Below are 20,762 nucleotides of genomic sequence, written 5' to 3'. Positions count from 1 at the left end.
GAGAGGGCAATGGTGGAGTCCAGGGCTGAGGCGGGGATTCGGGTCCTTAGGCACAGGTCCCCGCCTGCAGTCACGGCCAGGGGCTCCGGCGCAATCTCCGCCCTCACTGTCTGGCCTGCTGCGCCCGGAGTGAGGGCGACCCCGGGGGCGCGGGATTAGCTTGGCCCGCAGCCCCTGCGCCAGTGAAACCCTGAACAGGAAGTGAGAGCCTAGGGACACAGTGAAGGGCGCTGAGGCGGGAGTGTGCGGATCCAGGTGAGGGCACTGGGCCCCTGAACTTCCCTGGCGCGCCGGGACAACGGCTGGGAACCCAGGACTTTCAGGTTTGCCTGGGGTGGGGGTGAGTAGTGTCGGTTTGCGCGCTTGGATGTGAGCGCGGGTGCACATGGCAGGGTTGGGGAGGGGCGCGGCAGGCAGGATGGAAGAGACGCCCCCGTTCAGCCAAAGCCGTCCCCAGTTCTGCGCCCAGCCTCTACGCTGCTCCTCCGTAAAAACTTTTTGGAACTGACATCCTAAATTGGTGGATTTTTTTTTTCCTTTAAAAGTATCTCAATTGAAAAATAACTTTAAAGAAAAATTTGGCACCCACGAAATTTCTGCATCTCCTCCCCACTACCACCACCCCCTACCCTACCTCCGCGAACGCTCCTTCTCATCCCGAAACCGCCAGGAAGAAAAGGAGATCGCGGCGGGGACGCGGCCCGGCGCCTGGGAGAGCCCTGCCTGACCTCCCCGCCTGCGCGGCTGGCAGGGACTGGAGCTTGGTGGCGCGGAGGGCGGTCCGGGACAGCGTCAGCCTCCCGGCCCAGCAGAGACCGCTCCAGCTGCTCCGCGTCCCCACCGGTGGCTTGGGGGTCTCCTGGGACGCGCCAAACGACCTCCCCTACCCGGAAAGCCCGCGCCCCCTGGGCCTCCTGGAGCTTCCCAGATGGAAACTCCGAAACGCGCTTTCGCGCCGCAGCGCCGGGACCTGCAGCGCCAGCCACTCCCCGCACGGGCCGCACTCGCTCTGGTCGCAGCTCCAGGGAAGTCCCAGAACCCCCACCTTTTTATTTCTTTCATCTTCTTCCTTCCCTTCCTCCCTTCTTCCCCTTCATCTTTCCTTTTCTTTCTCTCTTACTTTCCCTTCTTTTTCTGTTTCTTCCTTTCCTTTCTTCTCTCTTTTCCTTGAAAATGTCCTCTATGAAAGCAATGCACGCTCATTGCCAATATAACAGAACTCCGGGAAGGAACTAAAACCAACCCAAGGCGACTCTTCATGAGTGTGGAGCCCCTCATTCCACACTCGCCTGTCTGTGTCCCTCTCCCTCATGAGTGTGGAGCCCCTCATTCCACACTCGCATCTCTGTGTCCCTCTCCCTCACACTTGCAAATACATATTTTGAAAACAAGGGCAGGGTGATGTTATCCTTTTGTAGCCTGCCAGTATCTTCTGACTCCCAGGGCACCCCTTCTTTCCTGCACCCTTCTTTCCATGCCCATAAATAAGTCTTGAATGGCCGAGCCTCGCACTCAAATGGATGAACAGCAGGAGTCCATGGGTGCGCATCCCAGATGTTAGGGATGTTTCATTATTACAAACAAAGTCGGGGTGAGCAGCCTATAAGCGCAGCTCTGTACCCCGTTACCCCAGCTAGTAACATGTCTTAAAGTGAAGCAGCTCCGAAGAGAAGTATGTACACCTTTAAAGATACCTGTTTTGCCACATTTTCTGGAGCTGCCTTCAGGAAGCCTGTTTGACTTTTATTGTTTTGTATTTTCCTATTGCTCCCTCTCTCTCCTTTTATTTTTAAGTGAAAAATTACAAAGACAATGGTTGAATCCATCCTCCATATTAAATTTTAAATACAGAAGAACAGAGCAGAAAATGCAAAGCCTCCCTCAGAGCGGGAGCTTTCAAACTATTCATCAGGGCCCAGCAGCAGGGCATGAAATCAATTTATCAGCTCAAGTCAAGCATTTGGAAGGATGAAATAAAATAAACACAGTAAGAATAGCAGCGTATATTTCACCTAGGGTAGCTGGAGTTTCTGCAACTTTGGCTTCAGTTATACATATCATGTGTGAGTGTGTGTGTGCCTATGTGTATGTGGGAGTGTATGTGTGAGCATATGTATGTGTGTGTACCAGGTGGTTGAAATGAAGCGTATTTCTCCTGAGGGATCGAAAATGTTTGCAAGCCACCACCTGATCATCACCATTCCTCCCTCAACCAGGACAGCCCCTGTTGACTGTTGGGTGTGTTTCTCTCCAGATTCTATTTCACATATTGATCATCTGATATGTCATATTCTCAGATGAGAACAAGCACATTCTCAGACATATTTTCCCTAATTGGGATCACGCCACATAGTGTTTGATGACACCCCCCCCCCCACACACACACACACACTCTGTTCTCATGCCTCTCCCACCCTGGCCCCCTCACCTGTCAATCCGTCTAATCCGAGCAGGTCTTCACCTGCAGGCTGATTTGTGCCTGGCACCATCCGGATGGCTGAGGCCCCTTGAGGAATGCTGGGATCAGTGGGGAGCAGGGTGAGGAGACAGCCATTGCTGGTGTCGCAGTCATCATCACCCTCACAATTAGTATCTTTTCAAGGTCCAGTGTGGCCTTAGCAGATGGTTTAGCCTTGAGCAAGGAGAGGGAGGAGGGGCATTAAAAGAGTTCATAGAAAGGGTCTTATTTGCCCCTTGAAGGCACAGATGGCTTCCCGGGACGGCATAGATAGAAGGAAGGGCATCCCTGGCAGAGGGCACTGCCAGTGCAAAGCCCTGGAGGCCTGAAGGCATATGTCGTGTTCAGAAAGCAAGGAGTCCCCAGTGTGGCTACAAAGCAGCAGGGTGACAAGGGCAGTAAAAAGGAGGAGAGGCAGAAGGGCCCAGCCAGCTTGGGAAGAGCCTTAGGAACCAGCTTGCAACTCTGCTGAGCCTTTGGGGACAGGAGCCTCAGACAGGAAGGTGGGGCAGGCAGTCAGATGGGGAGGAGCCATGGGAGGCCCGAGGATGGGACTAGGGGCACATCCATCTACCCACCCCGATGAGGGTAGGCAGGTGTACTTTCAGGGCTCAGGCTGGCCTCTCCACCTTCCACCCAGCAACTCTCCTCTAGGAACTTACCTGGAGGGAATAACCAAACTGGTAAACAAAGGGGTGAAGAGGTACCAGGAGGTCCATGGACCCCTCTGATCCACCTGCAGGGGAGCAAGAAGAGTAGGAAGTGACATTGGCGCACTTGCTCCAGGGGCCAAGTGCTACGCAAGTGAGTTATCAGGACGGCCTGATTTGGTCATCCTAACACTCCTCTTAGATGAATGTGATCACTCACCCCATTTCACTGATGAAGACACTGAGGCTCGGCATGTTTGGAGTGAGCTGGGCAAGGCGTCACGGGCTGACCTGTGTTCCTCCAAAGACTTTGTTCCCCAAAAGTCTTTGTTCCCCCAGAAGTCATGTTGAAGTCCTAACCTGCATTTCTGAGGAAATGAGGGTTATTTGGACATAGGGCCTAGAAAGAGGTGAGAATGTTGAAATGAGGTCATTAGGGTGGGCCCTGATCCAACATGGCTGGTGTCCCTATAAGAAGAGATCAGGATACAGACACACAAAGGAAAGGCCATATAAGGACACAGTAAGAAGGCGGCCATCTACAAGCCAAAACAGACCTCAATAGAAACCATCCTGGCTGACATCTCGGTCTTAAATTTCCAGCCTCCATAATTGTAAGAAAATTAATTTCTTTTGTTCAAGCCGCCCACCTGTGGTATGTTACTATAGCAGGCCCAGCAAACCAATACCAAGGTCATATACTAGAAAGTGGTTTTGACCATAAGCCTGTCTGACCCCAGTGTCTGGGGGTTTCACTTCAGGCTCCCCAGCATCCCTTCCAGAGGCTAAAACAACTCAGGACACTGAGATTTTGCACTCTAGGGTGACAGGAAAACTCAGCTTATAGGACAGCAGGTCCGAACTGGGGCAGTGAGTGTGTGTGCTCTTTTTTAAGTATCTGCAGAGACACTCACACACATACAGCTCTAGAAAAAATGTACCCCGAGGTATTCGCAGTAGTTGTCTTTGTGTGGGTGGGATTATGAGCGTTTTCTTACTTTCTTCTTGTTGCTTCTATGTAGCCTGTGATTTTTCTATAGTGAATGTGTATTCCTCTTATGGCAGAAAAATAAAATGCAAAACAGCAAAAACAGTGGCTTTGGTAAGTGGAATCCTGGAGGCAGGGAGGCCAGGGCATGAGGCAGACACAGGTTCAGGCTGGAGATGGTGAGTTCCGGGCTAGGCCGAGGGTAGGAGATAGGGGGGTGGGGCCAGGGGAAGGGAAGAGGGGGCAGGGTGGTGCTGTGGCAGTGAAAGGCTTGGGGGGTTGGGGGGATGGCAGGGGTAAGGGCTGCTGAATAAAGTACAGGACACCCAGTTAAATCTGAATTTCAGATAAACAATTAATACAAAATGTTTCTAGTATAAGTATACCCCATGCAGTATCTGGGACACACTTGTGCTAAACAATGATTTGTTGTTTATCTGAAATTCACATTCAGCTGGACAGTCTGGGTTGTTTGTTTATTTTTCTAAATATAACAGCCCTGAGTGGAGGAAGAGTGGACAATGGTATAATCTGAGGCCCTGGGAGGAGCAGTCTCAGAGCTCAAAGGATGGGTTGAGAACAATGAAGCCATGGTCCCTGAGGTCTTCAGTTCCAATTTCCAGAAATGGTTGAATGCCTGTGGCCAGACAGAGGCCCCCAGACTCTCCAGAGACTGCATCTGATGACCTGGGGCTAAGGAAGAAATGACCATCAGCACAGCCAGCTACATAAGCTGCAGGGCTCAGTGCAAAATGAAAATGTGGGGTCCTTTTCAAAAAGCAGGGGAGGGTGCCACTAAAGGTACCAAATATAAAGCCTTTTCCTTTCTTCCATGGCATCTCAACTTGTCATGGTGCTTATTTGCTATATAATTCATTATAAACAAAGAAAAAGTAACATTTTAAATTATGTGTTAGTCTGGGTTATCCAGCGAAACATAGCTAATGGGGGGGGAGAGAGAGAGAGAGACACTTCAATTTACTGCAAGGAACTGGCTCATAAATATGACCCCAAAAGCAAAAATAGACAAAGGAGATTGCATCAAACTAAAAGGCAAAAGAAACAATCACCAGAGGGAGGAGGCAACCTAAAGAATGGGAGAAAATATCTGATGAGGGGTTTATCTCTGAAGTATATAAGAAACAAAAAAAGTTAATTGCAACCAAACAAATAACCCAAATTAAAGAAAGGGCAAAGGCTGAAGCTGGTGGCTCACCTGTAATTCCAGCTTTGAGAGGTTGAGGTAGGAGGATCGCTTGAGGTCAGGAGTTCAAGACCAGCCTGGGCAACATGGCAAGACCCCATCTCTAAAAAAAAAAAAAAAAAAAAATCAACATCTTTCAAAAAGAAAACATACAAATGGCCAACAGATACAGCTGACCCTTGAACAATACAGGTTTGAATTGCAAAGGTCCACTTATCTGTAGAATATTTTCAATCAAACACAGGTCAAAAATACAGCATTTGCAGGATGTGAAACCTGCATATACAGAGGGCTAACTTGATTTTTTGTCTATTTGAGTTCCACAGGGCCAACTGAGGGACCTGAGTACACTCAGATTTTGTAAATCCGCGAGCCCTGGACCCAATCCGCTGTGTACACAGAGGGGTGAGCATATGTGAAAACAAAAATGCCCCACATCACTAATCATCAGGAAAATGCAAATCAAAACTACAATGAGCCATCATCTCACACGTGTTACAGTGGCTGTCAAAAACCAAAAGAGACAGCAAGTGTTGGCCAGAATATGGAGAAAGATAACCCTTGCAACACTGTCAGTGGGAATGTAAACTGGTGTAGCCAATATTGAAAAAAGTACGGAGGTTCCTCAAAATATTAAAAATAGACTACCGTATAATCCAGCAATTCCACTTCCAGGTATATATCCAAAGGGAATGAAATCAGTATGCCAAAAAACAGCTCTGCCCTCCCAGGTTCACTGCAGCACTATTCACAATAGCCAAGATACAGAACCAGCCTAAATGTCCATCACTGAATAAATAAAGAAAATGTGATACATGTATGTAACAGAATAGTATTCAGCCATAAAAAAAGAATGAAATCCTGTCATTTTTGACAACATGGATGAACCTAGAAGACATCATGTTAAGTGAAATACACCAGACACAGGAACACAAATACCGCACAACCTCGCTTACGTGTAGAATCTAAAAAAGTTGAACTCATCGAAGCAGAGGGTAGAAGGGTAGTTACCAGGGGCTGAGGGTGGTGGAGAAACGGGCAGATGTGTGCTTGTCCCTGGGCTGAGCACTGTATAGGCAGCAGTGGACGCTTGCCACCACAGTGCACCAGTGACTCAGGGAGGTCATGGCCAGGGCTGGGCAGAGGAAGGTACCAGGGAGACGTAGCTGTATATACAAAGGCCAAGAAACTGCAAAACACGTCATTCAATCAGAGATGTAATGCAGGTGCGTGCCTGTATGTGATGTGTGTGTTGTCTGTGTTCATGTGTTCATGTGTGTAATGTGCAAGTATCTGCACATGTGTGTGCTTTTGTGCATATGCATGTGTGATTGTGCATGTGTGTCTGCATGTGTGTTCATGTGTGAGGATGTGTAATGTCTAATGTGTACATGTCTTTGCACATGTGTGTGAGCACGTATAGGGGTATACCACATAACATCATCACTCTCTACAGCCTTGCTGAGTCCCTGATGCCCACCAGGCCTGTCCCTGTCCCCAGTGCCATCCCAACAGAGCAGGCAGGACAGCTGGAGAAACAGAAATCAACAACACAGAAAGCCTGAGAGGTGGGAAACCCAAGGAGGGAGGTGAGGGAGGGCTTCCTGGAGGAGCTGTATCATGAAGAAGAATTGGGGGAAAACCTCCGGGATGGAAGAAATGTCGTGTATGGAGCCTTGGCAGCGAGGGCCATCCTGGCAGGTGTCGACATCCTGGCAGGTGTCGGCAATGGCAGTGAAGTCCACGAGACCAGGGAGGGAGAGGGCAAGGACAAAAGGTGAGGCTGGAAGACACTGTATGGAGTTGACCCTTTACCTTGAAGGCCCAGGGGAGAGATAGGAAAGCGCCATGCACATAAGCAGAGGGGGAAGGAGGAGGGTATCTGTGCTGAGAGGCTGCTTCTACATCATGATGGCCTAATCACCTGAAGGAAGATGCTGGGTTCCAGCTCCATCTTGGCCGCAGCCCTGTGTTCCCTGGCCTGGACTTCCTCCTCCACTTTTTGGAACTACTGGGCCCAATCCTGATACTCTGGGCAGAGTTCAGGACTGCCAAACACAGCAGTGAGGGCAACACCAGGCTCCAGGTCCACATTCACAGCAGTGAGGGCAACACCAGGCTCCTGCTCCACGTGCACAGCAGTGAGGGCAGCACCAGACTCCAGTTCCACGTGCACAGCAGTGAGGGCAGTGCCAGGCTCCAGTTCCACATGCACAGCAGTGAGGGCAGCGCCAGACTCCAGTTCCACATGCACAGCAGTGAGGGCAGCGCCAGGGTCCGGCTCCACGTGCACAGCAGTGAGGGCAGCAACAGGCTTCAGCTCCACGTGCACAGCAGTGAGGACAGCACCAGGCTCTGCCCCATGTGTACTACATGTCCCAGCCCCCCAGCACTCTCCCTGGAGAAAGAACTTGAGCCCTCTCTAACCACCCCTGCCTGTGGCTGCACCCCGACCTTCACAGCCATCCCAGTGGGGACCCATCCTCCTCTAAGGGCAATACAGAACCAGAAACCACAAAGCACTATTCTTGTATGGAATACCCTGAAGGCCCAGAGAAGATTCCACTTAAAAGTTCCACTGGTTGCAGGAGTTTGCCTACTGTTGGTCTTCCCAGATTCATCTCTAAATTCAATGCAATTCCACACAAAATCCCAAGAGGGCTATTTACAAGTGTATCCCAGCATTCACATGAAAGAGTAGGACCAGGCGTAGCCAGGAGAAATTTTGGAGAAGAAATAATTGGAGAGACATTATGCTCCCATTCCTTCCTTTGACAAATATTTATTCAAGGCCTAAAATGAGCCAGTCATGATTCCTGCTCCACGGGAAACAGTACCAGCAAAATCCCACCCAAATGGAGCTCACACTCAGCTTAGGGGAGAACAATAATAAACACATAAGCTTTGGGTGGTAATAAGAAGTCAACATTAAATAGTTTGAAGGTGTTATGAAGAAAAATAAGGTCAGTGATTTTGTTATTTATTCATATGCAATGGATCACCCCAAAACACAGTGGCTTAAACCAACAGCAAGGATGTTATCACCATTTCTTGAAGCTCTGGAGGCTGACTGGGCTCTGCCGGATGGTTCGTGCTGGAGGTTTCTCTCAAAGTTGCAGTCAGATGGCTGTTGGGCTGTGTCATCTCGAGGGCTTCACATTTCTGGTGGCCTTGGCTGGCTGGCTGCTGGGAACTCCCGAGGCCTGAAGCTGGAATACCCACATGGTATCTCTCCAGGCAACCTGGCTTCCTGACCACAGGTCAGCCTGCCCTCTGTGTGAGCATCCCAAGAGAATCCACGGGTGGCATTGTGACAGCTAAGCCTCAGAAGTTACAGAGCATCACTTCTGAAAATTCCATTTGTCCGGGCAGTCACAGGAGTCTGCCTGGCTCCAGGTAGGGGGCATGGACCCCCATTTGATAGAAGAAGTCCCAAGGTCACACTGTGGAAAGAGCATGGGGAAAAGAAAGATGGCGGCTGGCACCTTTGGAAAAAACATTCTGCCAAGTCCAGCATAAGGGAACAGAGCGACTTACAGTCAGAATGAGGAGGCCCAGCAACACGCAGAATATACAGGTAGACCGCAGGATAGAGCAGAGCCCGCAGAGAGGCTCTTCAGCATGTGGGGGCGCGGCTTGCAGCAGAGGGACTGTCAGTCATCAGCGGGAACGAACGTCTGCTCCATAAATCTCCTGGGGACCAATGAGGAGAAAAGCACAGTGGAGGAATCCCACGCAATCCTCAGAAATAAGTAGCCCGTCGATAAAGACCTGAATATGAACAACAAACTGCTCTAACTTCTAGAAAAATACATAGAAGAGTATCTGTGTGCTGCAACAAGACACCACCTCACACCCATCAGGATGCTACTATATTTTTTAGAAAGACAGAAGGTAAGTGTTGGGGAGGATGTGGAGAAATTGAAACCCTTGTGCAGTTTGGTGGGAATGTAAAATGGTGTGATAGAAAACAGTATGGAGGTTCCTCAAACCACTAAAAATAGAATTGCCATATGATCCAGCAATTCTACTTCTGGGTATATACCCCAGAGAATTCAAAGCAGGGTTTTGAAGAGATATTTGTACACTCACGCTCATAGCAGCATTGTTCACAGTAGCTAAAATGTGGGAGCAACCTAATATGGTTTGAATGTCCTGCCCAAATCTCGTGATGAATTGTGATCCCCAGTGTTGAAGGTGGGGCCTGGTGGGAGGGGTTTGGGTCATGGGGGCGGATCCCTCATGGTTGGGTGATACCCTTGCAATAGTGAGTGAGTTCTTGTGAAACCCGGATGTTACAAAGTGTGGCATCCCCCACCCCTCACTCTCTTTCTTGCTCCAGCTTTCACCATGTGAAATGTTCGCTGCTGGTTCACCTCCACCATGAATAAAAGCTTTCTCAGGCCTCCCCAGAAACAGATGCTGGCACTATGCTTCCTGTACAGCCTGCAGAACCAGGAGCCAGTTAAACCTTTTTCTTATAAATTGCCTAGTCTCATGTATTTCTTTATAGCAATGCAAGCACGGCCTAACACACAACCCAAGTGACTGGTGAATGGATAAACAAAATGTGGTCTCTCCATACAATGGAATATTATTAATCCATGAAAAGGAGTAAAATCCTGACACAAGCTGCAACACAGGTGAATCTTGAAGACATTATGCTAAGTGGAATTAACCAGACACAAAAGGACAAATACAGTATGATTCTACTTACATGAGGTACTTAGAGTAGTCAAATTCATAGGAACAGAAAGTACAATGCTGGTTGCCATGGGTGGGGGCAGAGAGAGAAGGGAGAGTGGAGAGCAATTTAATGGGTGTAGAGTGTCAGTTTTGTAAGATGAAGACAGTTCTGGGGATTTTTAATTTACCACAATTAAAAATTATACATAGACATGCATACATATATATAATAAATTGTGTGTATATATAACAAATTGTATATGTATATACAACTTTTTAAAATAATGTCTTCGTGGTGTTACATAATCTTAGGATAGGGAAAACTGTCCTATTTAAAACAGGAAAAAAAGCACTCATAAAGGAAATATTGCTATATGACCAAATTGACATTTTCTCTGGAACAGAAGATGCTATCACAAAGCTGGGACATGCACTGCATTTCCCCTGTCCCTGCACACCTGTGGTCACCTCTGCATCTCTCTGCCCTATGAGACAGGTGGTCGTCTGGACTCTCCAGCCACAGCTCTCTTCCTTGGGCCCTGTGGGAGGGCTTGGGACTTGGCCAGCAGGAGCCCAGGCAGGAGGCTGTAGGGCTGAGAAGGGCCAGGTGAGGAATCTTAGTCCCAGGACCCTTCGACAGCACCACGTGGGCTTGCATAAGACCAGCTGGGCAGCTTTCTGCACGCAGCTCCGTCTCCTTCCAGACCTGGGGATGGCAGGGCTGTGGCTCAGTGCCTGCTTGGGGAACTGCAGCAGCCCCTGTTGGTTTCTCAGTGCCTTTGCTGTTAGTCCCTCTCTTAAACTCTCCTCAAAAACCAAATTTGAGGGTGCCAGTTGTTTCCCTGTTTGTTAGAAAGGGATAAGGCCAACACTGGAAGCATATTCCTGGCACACGTAAGCCATGGGAGGATATGCAGCCAGCCCTCTGTATCTGCAGATAGCTCTGCATCCTCAGAGTCAACTAGCTGAGAATCAAAAATATTTTTTAAAATAAATAATAATAATAGGCCGGGTGCAGTGGCTCATGCCTATAAATCCCAACACTTTGGGAGGCCAAGGCAGGTGGATCACCTGAGGTCAGGAGTTCAAGACCACCCTGGTCAATGCAGTGAAACCCTGTCTCCACTAAAAATACAAAAATTAGCCAGGCGTGATGGCATGCACCTGTAATCCCAGCTACTCAGGAGGCTGAGGCAGGAGAATGCTTGAGTCAGGGAGGCAGAGGTTACAGTGAGCCAAGATCGCACCCGTGCACTTCAGCCTGGGCGACAGAGTGAGATGTCATCTCCAAATAAATAATAATACGAGTTTGAAATATACCCTTTAACAACTACGCACATAGCATTTACATTATATTGTCTATTACAATCTAGAGATGATTTAAAGCACAGGGAGGATGTGCATAGGTTATAAGCAAATACCATACCACTTTAGATCAGGGACTTGGGCATCTGTGGATATTGGTATCTGTGGGAGGCCTGGAACCGATCCCCCAGGATACCAGGGATGTCTGCACACAGTGAATGTCTACAACACAATAGAGAGACGACAGAGTGAAAACTGCTGACTGCCTAGTGAAAAAGGGAGTGGCCCACAACCACACGTCGGGGAGAGCCACCTTCCACACTCAGCAAAGATGTCCCATCCTAATCCCCAGAAGCTATTTTTGTGTCACCGCGTATGGCAAAAGTGGCTTTGCCGATGTGGTGAAGTGGACTTTGAGATGGGGAAAGCATCCTGGATGACCTGGGTGGGCTCAGTGTCGCCACAGAAGTCTCCATAGCAAAGGAAAGAGATTTAAAAACACTGCACTGCTGGCTTTGAAGATGGAGGAAGGAGGCACGAGCCAAGGAGAGGTGTCTCGAGAAGCTGGGAAGGGAGAAGAAAAACATTCTTACCTAAAGTCTTCAGGAGGGTGCAGTCCTGCCGACACCTTGCTTTGCCCAGTGAGACCCGTGTCAGACATCTGGCCTCCAGAACTGTAAAAGAGTACAGCATCTATGTTGCTTGAAGCCACTAAGTGGTGCTGATTTGTTTCAGCAGCAACAGGAAACTCATACACCTTCACCAGGAATCATGGAGAAGCAAACAAAAATGACAAACATGACAATGGCACACATTCCACACCAAACAGGTGACACCGAAGGGTCCAAGACACAGAGAAGCTGGAGTGCAGGACAGGAGGCTCGCTTGGGAGAACAGCTTAGCAGCATTCCAGGACACTGGACGCGCCCACACCCACAACTTGGCGAAGCTACTGTGAGCCCTGTAGCCCAGTGTGGTCTCAGGGATGGCCCCCAGTAGCCACGCATGTGTGGGCCCCTCCCACATTGGTGCTGGGTGAGTTTGTGTCTTGCTTTAACCAGGGGAAGGCACAGCCTGGGTGTCTGGGTCCGGGCCATAGGGAAGCCTGGCAGTTTCTGCTTTCATACTTCTGTGGACCCAGAACCCCAATGGATGGACCAGCTACTCTGCTGGAGTGGCCACGGGGAGAGGGAGAGAGGCCAAGCCATCCCAGTGTCCCCCTGAGCCTTCCACTCTAGCTGCCATCTGACTGTGAGTGAGACCAGCAGAACAGCCTGCTGACCCCAGTTAAGCCACAGAAGCAAGACAAATAATCAACAGGTTGCTTTAAGCCACTGAGTTCTGAGTGGTCTGTTAGGCAGCATTAGGAAATCAGAGAATCTGGACCGGGGACCTTCCCCAGAAGCACAAGGAGAATCCCCCCACTGGTGAAGCCCTGGAATGGCATGCAAGGGGTTGGGCGTAGTTGGGTTCACCTGTGGTCTACAGAGCAGTGGACTCCTCACAGCAGCTAGGATGAAGGAGCTGGATCAACACGTCCCACCATGGGTGAGCCTCAGAGGTATCACATGGCTATTGGAGACTCCATTTATGTGAAATTTCCAGCAGAGATAAATCCAGAGACAGAAAGCAGATTGGTGGTTGTCTGAAGGGGGACTCCGGGTCAGGGGGCTGGTGTACTGCTTAATTGTATGAAGTCTCCTTTAGGGGTGCCAGAAATATTTCGGAACTAGATAGAGGTGACAGCCACACTGCGTTGTGAATGTGCTGAGTGCCTCTCAAGCATACACTTTAGAATGCTTAATTCTATGTTGCGTGAATTTTACCTCAATAAAAGAAAATTATGTGGAGTGGAAAAAGCCATTTGCAGAAGGATATGTGCGAACCGATGTGTATGAAAAAGTACACAAATAATCTCAAATGGATTTATGGATGTACACAGTAAAAACATAAAAACATCTACAGGAAATGTGGTAATCAACCTCAAAAGAGTGTCTCATCCAGGGAGAGAGAGGGGAATGAGTTCTGAAAGAGGATGGGGCAACGGCGAGGGAGTGGGGTTCCAGCCGAATCAAATGTTTATTTCCTGTTTAAAAACCAAAAGCAAATGTTGCTCTGCATTGAATCTGAGTAGTGGGCATGGATGGGGTTATACTTTTCGGTATGTTTGAAATATGTCATAATTTAGCATAGAAAACAGAACCCAATCCCATTTCCCTGTTCTCCCAAAAAAGAGGCACCCTGGCGCTGGCACGTTGTCAGGCTTCTCCGAGAGGCTCTTCTGTGGGAAGATCTCAGGCCCTTCTCGCCCAGGGTGGTCCACAGGGCCAAGGTTAGGGCGGGCAGGCTTGGAGGAGCTCACCCCAGGAAAAGCTGACACATGGTGCTTTCTGCAGCTGGGCCCCCTAAGTGCATCTTTACAGCAGCACTCCAAAGAAGGCCTGATTATAACTCCCATTTTGCAGATGAGGAAACTGAGGCATGGGCAGTTACATGACCCAGGTGGCAGGAGACAAGCTGGGATTCCACCCCAGGCAGCTGAGCTCCCAAGGGCACGCCTGACTGCATTTACTACCCTGCCTGGCATCCCAGACACTGTCCCGCCTGAGTCCAAGTGATTGCACACGTCTGCCTGGGCTGCACCTGAAGTCCTGGGGGTTGGCACTTCCTTTTCAGAATATGTGCCGCCCTCACCAACCCACTGTCTGTGAGCCTCATGTCTACAGACTTCCAGCACCCACCCTCAGATGAGCCAAAGGAAGAGGAAATAACAGGTGAACCCCACAACCCCTGGAGGCCCCCAGATAGGGTCTGAGGACTTTGAAATTGGCTCAGTGATCACCTTTGACTCCTAGTCCAGACAACTCTCCGCTGTGACTCCTGGGGTGCCTTGCACTCACTGTCACCCACAGACATGTACAAGGAGGGTTTTCAAGCCACTCCTCTGAACCTGGTGGACAGCCACTGAGCTGTGAGCCTGGGAAGCCCCTGACAGCACTGCACAGGCTCTGAGTAGCAAGTGCAGGGGACAAGCAGCTGCTGTCTCGCCATGCCTCAGTTGTCCTCCCCGGTGAAATGGGGATGGTCCTGCCTGCCTCAGTGGGTGTGTAAGGACTGAATGGGCTGGTACCTGCAAAAAGCTCCCGGAGCAGTACGTGGTAGCCGGCCTTGAAATTTCTATATGTTGCCATTACTGATCAGGAGAGGCCTGGGCTGGACATTGGTGAAGCGTTTGCTCTCAATTTTGCTGCCACCATCAGTGTGCTAAGCTCCTTCCCTCCTAGACCCAGTGCTCACATGAGTGCAAGGGGTGAATAGACAGCCTGGAGCCAGAAGAGCTGCCCAGACTCTGCCCTAAGGCTGAAAGCCCTCCCTCTTCCTGGGCCAGCTGGGATCCCTGGAGAGCCTGATGTTCCCAGAGCCCCTGTCCCCTCTGCTGTAATCCCTAGCAGAGCCTCATGGGCAATCCCCCCAGCTGGCCCTGCCTGAGCTCCCTGGCTGTCCCCCAGCAAACATCCACAGAGCCCTGTGAGGCAGGATTCCTGCAATGGGGTGTCCATAGTGCTCACACTGCCAGGAAGCTGCAGAGGTGGGATTTAAGCTCAGGGCTGTGGACCTCTGAAGCCCCACTCCTTCCTCCTCCTAGGGAAAGAGCACAGTCACCGCTGCATTCAGGCTCTGGGGCCAGGTTGCCAAGGCTGAATCTTGCGCTACCACTTATGAACTGTGTAAGCAAGTAAGAGCTTGTTCTGTCGTGCCTGTGTCCATATTTGTAAAAGGGAGGACAATAGTAGCACTGATATCAAAAAAAAACAAAAAAACAAAAAAACAAACTCATTCTTTTTCTATGGCTGCATAGTATTCCACGGTGTACGTGTACCACATTTTCTTTATCCAGTCTATCGTTGACAGGCATTTAGGTTGATTCCATGTCTTTACTATTGTGAGTAGTGCTGCTATGAACATATGTGTGTATGTGTCTTTATTATACAACAATTTATATTCCTTAGGGTATGTACCCAGTAATAGGATTGCCGGATGGAATGGTATTTCTGTTTTTAGGTCTTTGAGGAATCGCCACACTTTCTTCCACAATGGTTAAACTAATTTACACTCCCAGCAACAGTGTATAAGTGTTCCTTTTTCTCTGCAACCTCGCCAGCCTCTGTTATTTTTTGACTTTTTGATAATGGTCACTCTGACTAGTGTGAGATGCCGTCTCATTGTGATTTTGATTTGCATTTCTCTAATGATCAATGACGCTGAGCTTTTTTTCATATGATTGTTGGTCGCATGTATTTTTCTTTTGAAAAGTGTCTGTTCATGTTCTTTGCCCACTTTTTAAAGGGGTGGGTTGGCTGTTTTTCTGGTAAATCTGTTTAAGTTCCTTATAGATGCTGGATATTAGATCTTTGTTGGATGCATGGTTTGCATAAATTTTCTCCCATTCTGTAGTTGTCTGTTCACTCTGTTGAGAGTTTCCTTTGCTATGCAGAAGCTCTTTAATTAGATCCCATGTGTCAATTTTTGCTTTTGTTGCAATTGCTTTTGGCATCTTCATCATGAAATCTTTGCCCATCCCTGTGTCCTGAATGGTATTGCCTAGGCTGTCCACCAGGATTTTTATAGTTTTGGGTTTTACATTTAAGTCTTTAATCCATCTTAATTCTTGTATATGGTAGAAAGAAGGGGTCCAGTTTCAATCTTCTGCATATGGCTAGCCAGTCATCCCAGAACCATTTATTGAATGGAGAGTCCTTTCCCCATTGCTTTTCGCCAGGTTTGTTGAAGATGAGATGGTTGTCGGTGTGCAGCTTTATTTCTGGATTCTCTATTCTAGTCCATTGATCTATGTGTCTGTTTCTGTACCAGTAATCATCTTGTATTCTTTCAAATATTGTCCAGGCCACTTGAGAAGGAAAAGCAGCCAGTGGCTATCAGGAAGAGGGAGCTCAGCACAATTCCTAGAGTTATAAATTGTCTTTGGATGCCTGAGTAAAAAGGGGCTTAGAAAGGAATTTGTCCAAGACCCTCATCTTACAGGGGATGCCTGATGTCTGAATGCTGTTGTGACAGGGCCACCCAGCAGCCAGTGGTTCGAGCTGGGATGTGATACCCACTAAAGCCTTCTCCTGCTACATCCCTGCAGCCCCCGGCTGGCAGCAAAGGTGAGCAGCAGCACTTGTAAGAGAAAAATTATAAATAAGTGAGACTTTCTAAAGCACACAGAGGCAGGAAGAAAGCAGAGCAGTCACCCGGGGGCTGTGTCACAGAGTCTGGCATGCTGTGAGCCTGATACAAGTGAAAAGAGGTTCTCCGCAATGCTGGGCTGGAGCCATCCCTGCAAGGTTCTTTCCCCTCCCTCTTGGAGGGAAAAGGGCTTTTCTTTACCTAATGACTTTCTTTCCATAGCCATAATTTGGGCAAATGTACTTCCTGACAACAGGCACATCAGCCTGGGGGCTTCTGGGGCTCCTTACACCCTGTGCCACACAGGAAGGAGGGAAGCGTCTGATCAAGTGGCCAGCTGCAAAGAGCAGAGTCCTGGGCCAGACAGTGGGCTCCAATCCCTGCCCTCGAGGGGTCGGCTCTCGGCGGTCTGGTAGCACTAGTTTCATCTGGAATCTCTCAGGGCCAACCTGGTTCTTCCCACGTGTCCTGGGTCCCTGCTCCACACCAAGCCCAAGGCCAGGATGTTGAGCACCACTGAGTCAGGCTGGAGGAGCTGGTCTAAGGGAAAAAGCTCCCTCAGTGCTGTAGAGAGAGAGACCTCGGTCAGAGTGGTCTCTACCTGGGATCCAGGTGGGCCAACACTGGATGGCTTTGCCCCATGAGACAGTGAGGGAAAATATGTCAGAGATGTGGAAGGAATAGAGCAGGCAAGAAATGGGGCTGCAGTGGCGGGGGAGGGGGGGCAGCCAGGGGCAGGGATTTGGGCAGAATAGAAGATGGGAGTCATGTGGATCTGGCTTGTTCAGAGCCCAGACCTGGCACCTGCCTGCTAAGGTGACTGTGAGTATTCGTGGGAGAGAATGCAGGCAACCGGCTACACAGAGCAAGCGCTCATGGAAGGCCAGCTGCTATCACTGTGGCGGAGGGCCTGCCTTGGCTTCTCAGCAAGATGTCTTGCCAAACCCATTAAAAGGCTCACTCTGGGCCGGGTGCAGTGGCTCATGCCTGTAATCCCAGCACTTTTGGTAGGCCAAGGCGGGAGGATTGCTTGAGCCCAGGAGTTGGAGACGAGCCTGAACAACAAAGTTGTTCCACAAAAAATCAAAAAATTAGCCGAGTGTGGTAGTGCATGCCTGTAGTCCCAGCTACTTGGGAGGCTGAGGCAGGAGGATGGCTTGAGCCCAGGAGGTCAGGCTGCAGTGAGCTGTGATCATGCTACTGCACTCCAGCCTGGGCAACAGAGTGAGACCCTGTCTTTAAAAAAAAAAAAAAGATCGCTCTGACCACAGTAGGAATCTATCTGTGGCAGATGGCGGGTGTCTCCACTGAGGCCCATGTGCCCAGTCACCACCTGGTCATCTAAGGGAAACTGAGTCAGGGAGCACCAGAATGCCCAGAGAACCATAGGAAACAGCATAAGATTTACAGGGTTTAGGAATATAGGGGATCCCCGGGACCCAAGGTAAGAGGATCAGTGGGAGACCCTGGACTGACAGACCCTGCGGACAGGGGAGGACCTGGGCCCTCCCAAAGTTGGGAGAGCTTGCAGCTGAGGGTGAGGGAACTAGGAGCCACCACCCCCATCCCAAAACTGGGCTAGTCAGCAGACCCACCCCCATCCTTCAAACAGCCCTCCTTTGAGGCTGGGGTGACTTTCAGCTGCCTACCTGGGGCTTCTTGTTTTCAAATATTCAGAAACAGCTCCTGGGGCCCATAGCAGACAACGATTTCTGATTATTAGATGTACGTGGATCTAAGACGTGGAGTTCAGAGCCTAGGGAAGAGTTTCCCTTTCATGCAGAGCAGACTCTGCAAGGGCACCAGAGACCCCGCATTTCTGAGCACACGGCCCCCCATGCTCAGGTGCAGTCTCAGCATCACACGCAGACACATGCTACATTCCAACGTACAAGCACAGACAACACACGGGCCAGGTGTGCACACAGGCACACACACCTCCCACACACATGTGCACACACCCTCATGCCCTCACACAAACCCTCACACCTGCACACACCACACACACACATGCATACACACACACACGGCCCCTTTTACTCAAAGCCACAGACTTCCACGCTCAGGTCCCGCACCTCCCCTCTTCTCTCCTTCCTCCCTAGTTTTTTGGAACAGAGCCTGGGGGCATCTGGGTGAGGGTGTTGGGCCCTGAGTTAGCAAACTGAATCCTCACCTGAGAGGACCAAGAGTGTCCAGAGCTCAGGGTGGAGTGGGGAAATGCTCCTTCCTTGACTAGAGGCAAAAATGCTGTGATACCCTTAGAAGAATCAGAGCCAGTTCTGACCACTTCTCCCAGAATCAGGTAACGGCTCGGGAAGCTACGCTCATCATTCCATACGTCCATCCAAACACCACAGTCCATACATCCGTCCCTCTCTCCTACCCAAAGTCCAGTGGGCTGCAGCAAATATTTTGGCGACCCCTCACTCCGGGCTGGGCCCTGGGACTGCCGTGGCGGGTCCCCCAGTCTCAGTGTCCCCTTAGCTGGAATTCGGGGAGCCCTGCAGTGGCTGGACTGGGCCGAGGCTCAGCCAGGTCTGCAGATCCGGGCGTCTGTGCAGTCCTATGGGGGTCGATAAGGAAATGGGATTCCTTTCACATAAATATGATTTGCACATCCTGGGGACTCCATCTGTGCAGCAAAACCCTTTCTCCCCCGAGGCTGGAGGGCGGGGCCGACGGGGCGGGCAGGGGTGGCGCGAACCAGCACCCACGTTCCCCGAGGAGAAACATTTTTATCACTTCCGGAAATATGATCGAGCTGTCAAAGCTCATGAACTCCGCTAGTAAATTGTGAAACAGACGTCTCAGTTCTGTTCGGAGCCGCAGAAAACATGACAGCTGTAATCAATTAGGGTGGTTCCTGCCTCTAGCGCCGGCTGCCTCGGATTCCAACAGCATTCCTGGCGACTGTGAGCGCCTCAGGATGCGGACCCTGGCCCAGCGTCCTGCTGCCTGACTCCTCCGAGCTGGGGCCGTCCACGGGCTGGGGGCGATATGACAGCAGCCTTTCCGCAGTCATCGCCTGCAGGCCTGGCGCCCTGCACGGAGGAAGAGGCCTCGCTCCAGGCACCCTCCCGGACGCGGAAAACTCTCAAGGCACCCTCTGTTTCATTGGCCACGGCTGGGCCACGTGACTCTCCAGAGCCAATCACCTGCCAGCACAGTAGGCGGCTGCTGATTGGCCTGGAGTCGTGGCGGGCAGTAGCCATTACAGGCACTTCCGTGGGTGTTTAGTGCGGCCCCTTCCCCAAATCCGTGTCCTAAGATGGAGATTTTAATGGAACTGGCTTTCACTTGCCGCAGCACCGTCTCCCTCCTTTCTTCCCTCCCTTCTTTCCCTCCCTCCCTCCAACAATGAGCCGCCTTTCCTGTAGGAAACTACCTCATTCAGTGTGGAGAAGGGGCCAGTCCCAGCCCCACTACAGGACGGGGAGCCTGACCCAGCCCCGGCTCCTCGGGCTGCCTGGGGATCGGCTAGATGGACCCTTGGGAGATCTCGTCTGCTGGGATCATAAACTGTAACAAAAATACAGCCCCAAGAGCTTCTTGTCCCGCACATGCAGAAGCCAAGGCAGAGGCACAGAGACCCGGAAGATGGACAAAGACACTGAGCTCCTGTAACACCCTGAACTCCTAGACTCAGCAGTACCTGAAGCCAGAGCCACACACTGAGCTCCTCATTTTGGAAGCCTGTTTTTTCTTTGTTTGTTTTTTCCTAAAGTAGTCTGAGTTGTGTTTCTGTCATTTGCAGTAGTCCATGAGATACATTGTGGCTGTGTTTAGTCCATGAGATACATTGTGGCTGTGTTTAGTCAATAGACATTTATTGAGTGCCTGTTGTATGCCAAGGTCCATGCTGGGCGCTGAGACCAATGAGTAAAACCCGCTTTCCCCATCCAAGCAATTGCATCTCTTTCCTCTTTCAGTGGCAGACATTAACCGCTCTGTCGCCACTCTGCGCCAAGAATCATTCTTGATATTTTTCATACATTTTCTCACTTATTTGTTACAGCAGTGCAGTTGGACTGCCACGTAGACCCTTGAACTTGCAGTCCAGTTGGGTAGAGGCAGATGTGTCAACCCCCAGTGGAAGAGCCTTGCTCACAACAGAGTAGTCACAACAACTCTGTAGGGCTGGTCAGCAGGGACGGTCTCAGAGGAGACCAGTGTTGACGGATGGCCGAGAGGTGTCCAGGGGATTACAGGGGCAGGCATTGGCCCCAAGCAGAGAAAGAGCAGACCCGAAACGGGAAAAGTTGCAGAAAATCCATGATAATC

At 50.2% G+C, this 20,762-nt stretch overlaps 2 long non-coding RNA genes across 2 annotated transcripts; both read right to left on the bottom strand.

Annotated features, from left to right (window-relative positions):
* Positions 1-3,119: 3,119 nt before the first annotated feature.
* LOC105467396 (uncharacterized) lies at positions 3,120-8,481 on the bottom strand. Its single transcript, XR_011625325.1, has 4 exons — positions 8,346-8,481; positions 5,313-5,403; positions 3,329-3,508; positions 3,120-3,194 (listed from the first exon to the last, which is right to left on the bottom strand). It is a non-coding gene; the product is annotated as an uncharacterized lncRNA (long non-coding RNA).
* Positions 8,482-17,020: 8,539 nt separating this feature from the next.
* On the bottom strand, positions 17,021-19,517 carry LOC139364078 (uncharacterized). The gene is made up of 3 exons (XR_011625324.1): positions 18,865-19,517; positions 18,131-18,237; positions 17,021-17,045 (listed from the first exon to the last, which is right to left on the bottom strand). It is a non-coding gene; the product is annotated as an uncharacterized lncRNA (long non-coding RNA).
* Positions 19,518-20,762: the final 1,245 nt, after the last annotated feature.

The sequence above is a fragment of the Macaca nemestrina genome, chromosome 7 (assembly GCF_043159975.1).
Source record: "Macaca nemestrina isolate mMacNem1 chromosome 7, mMacNem.hap1, whole genome shotgun sequence".
NCBI classification, from domain to species: Eukaryota; Metazoa; Chordata; class Mammalia; order Primates; family Cercopithecidae; genus Macaca; species Macaca nemestrina.
Note: the sequence above shows the minus strand (reverse complement) of the source record. Positions and strands in the feature narration are given on the sequence as shown.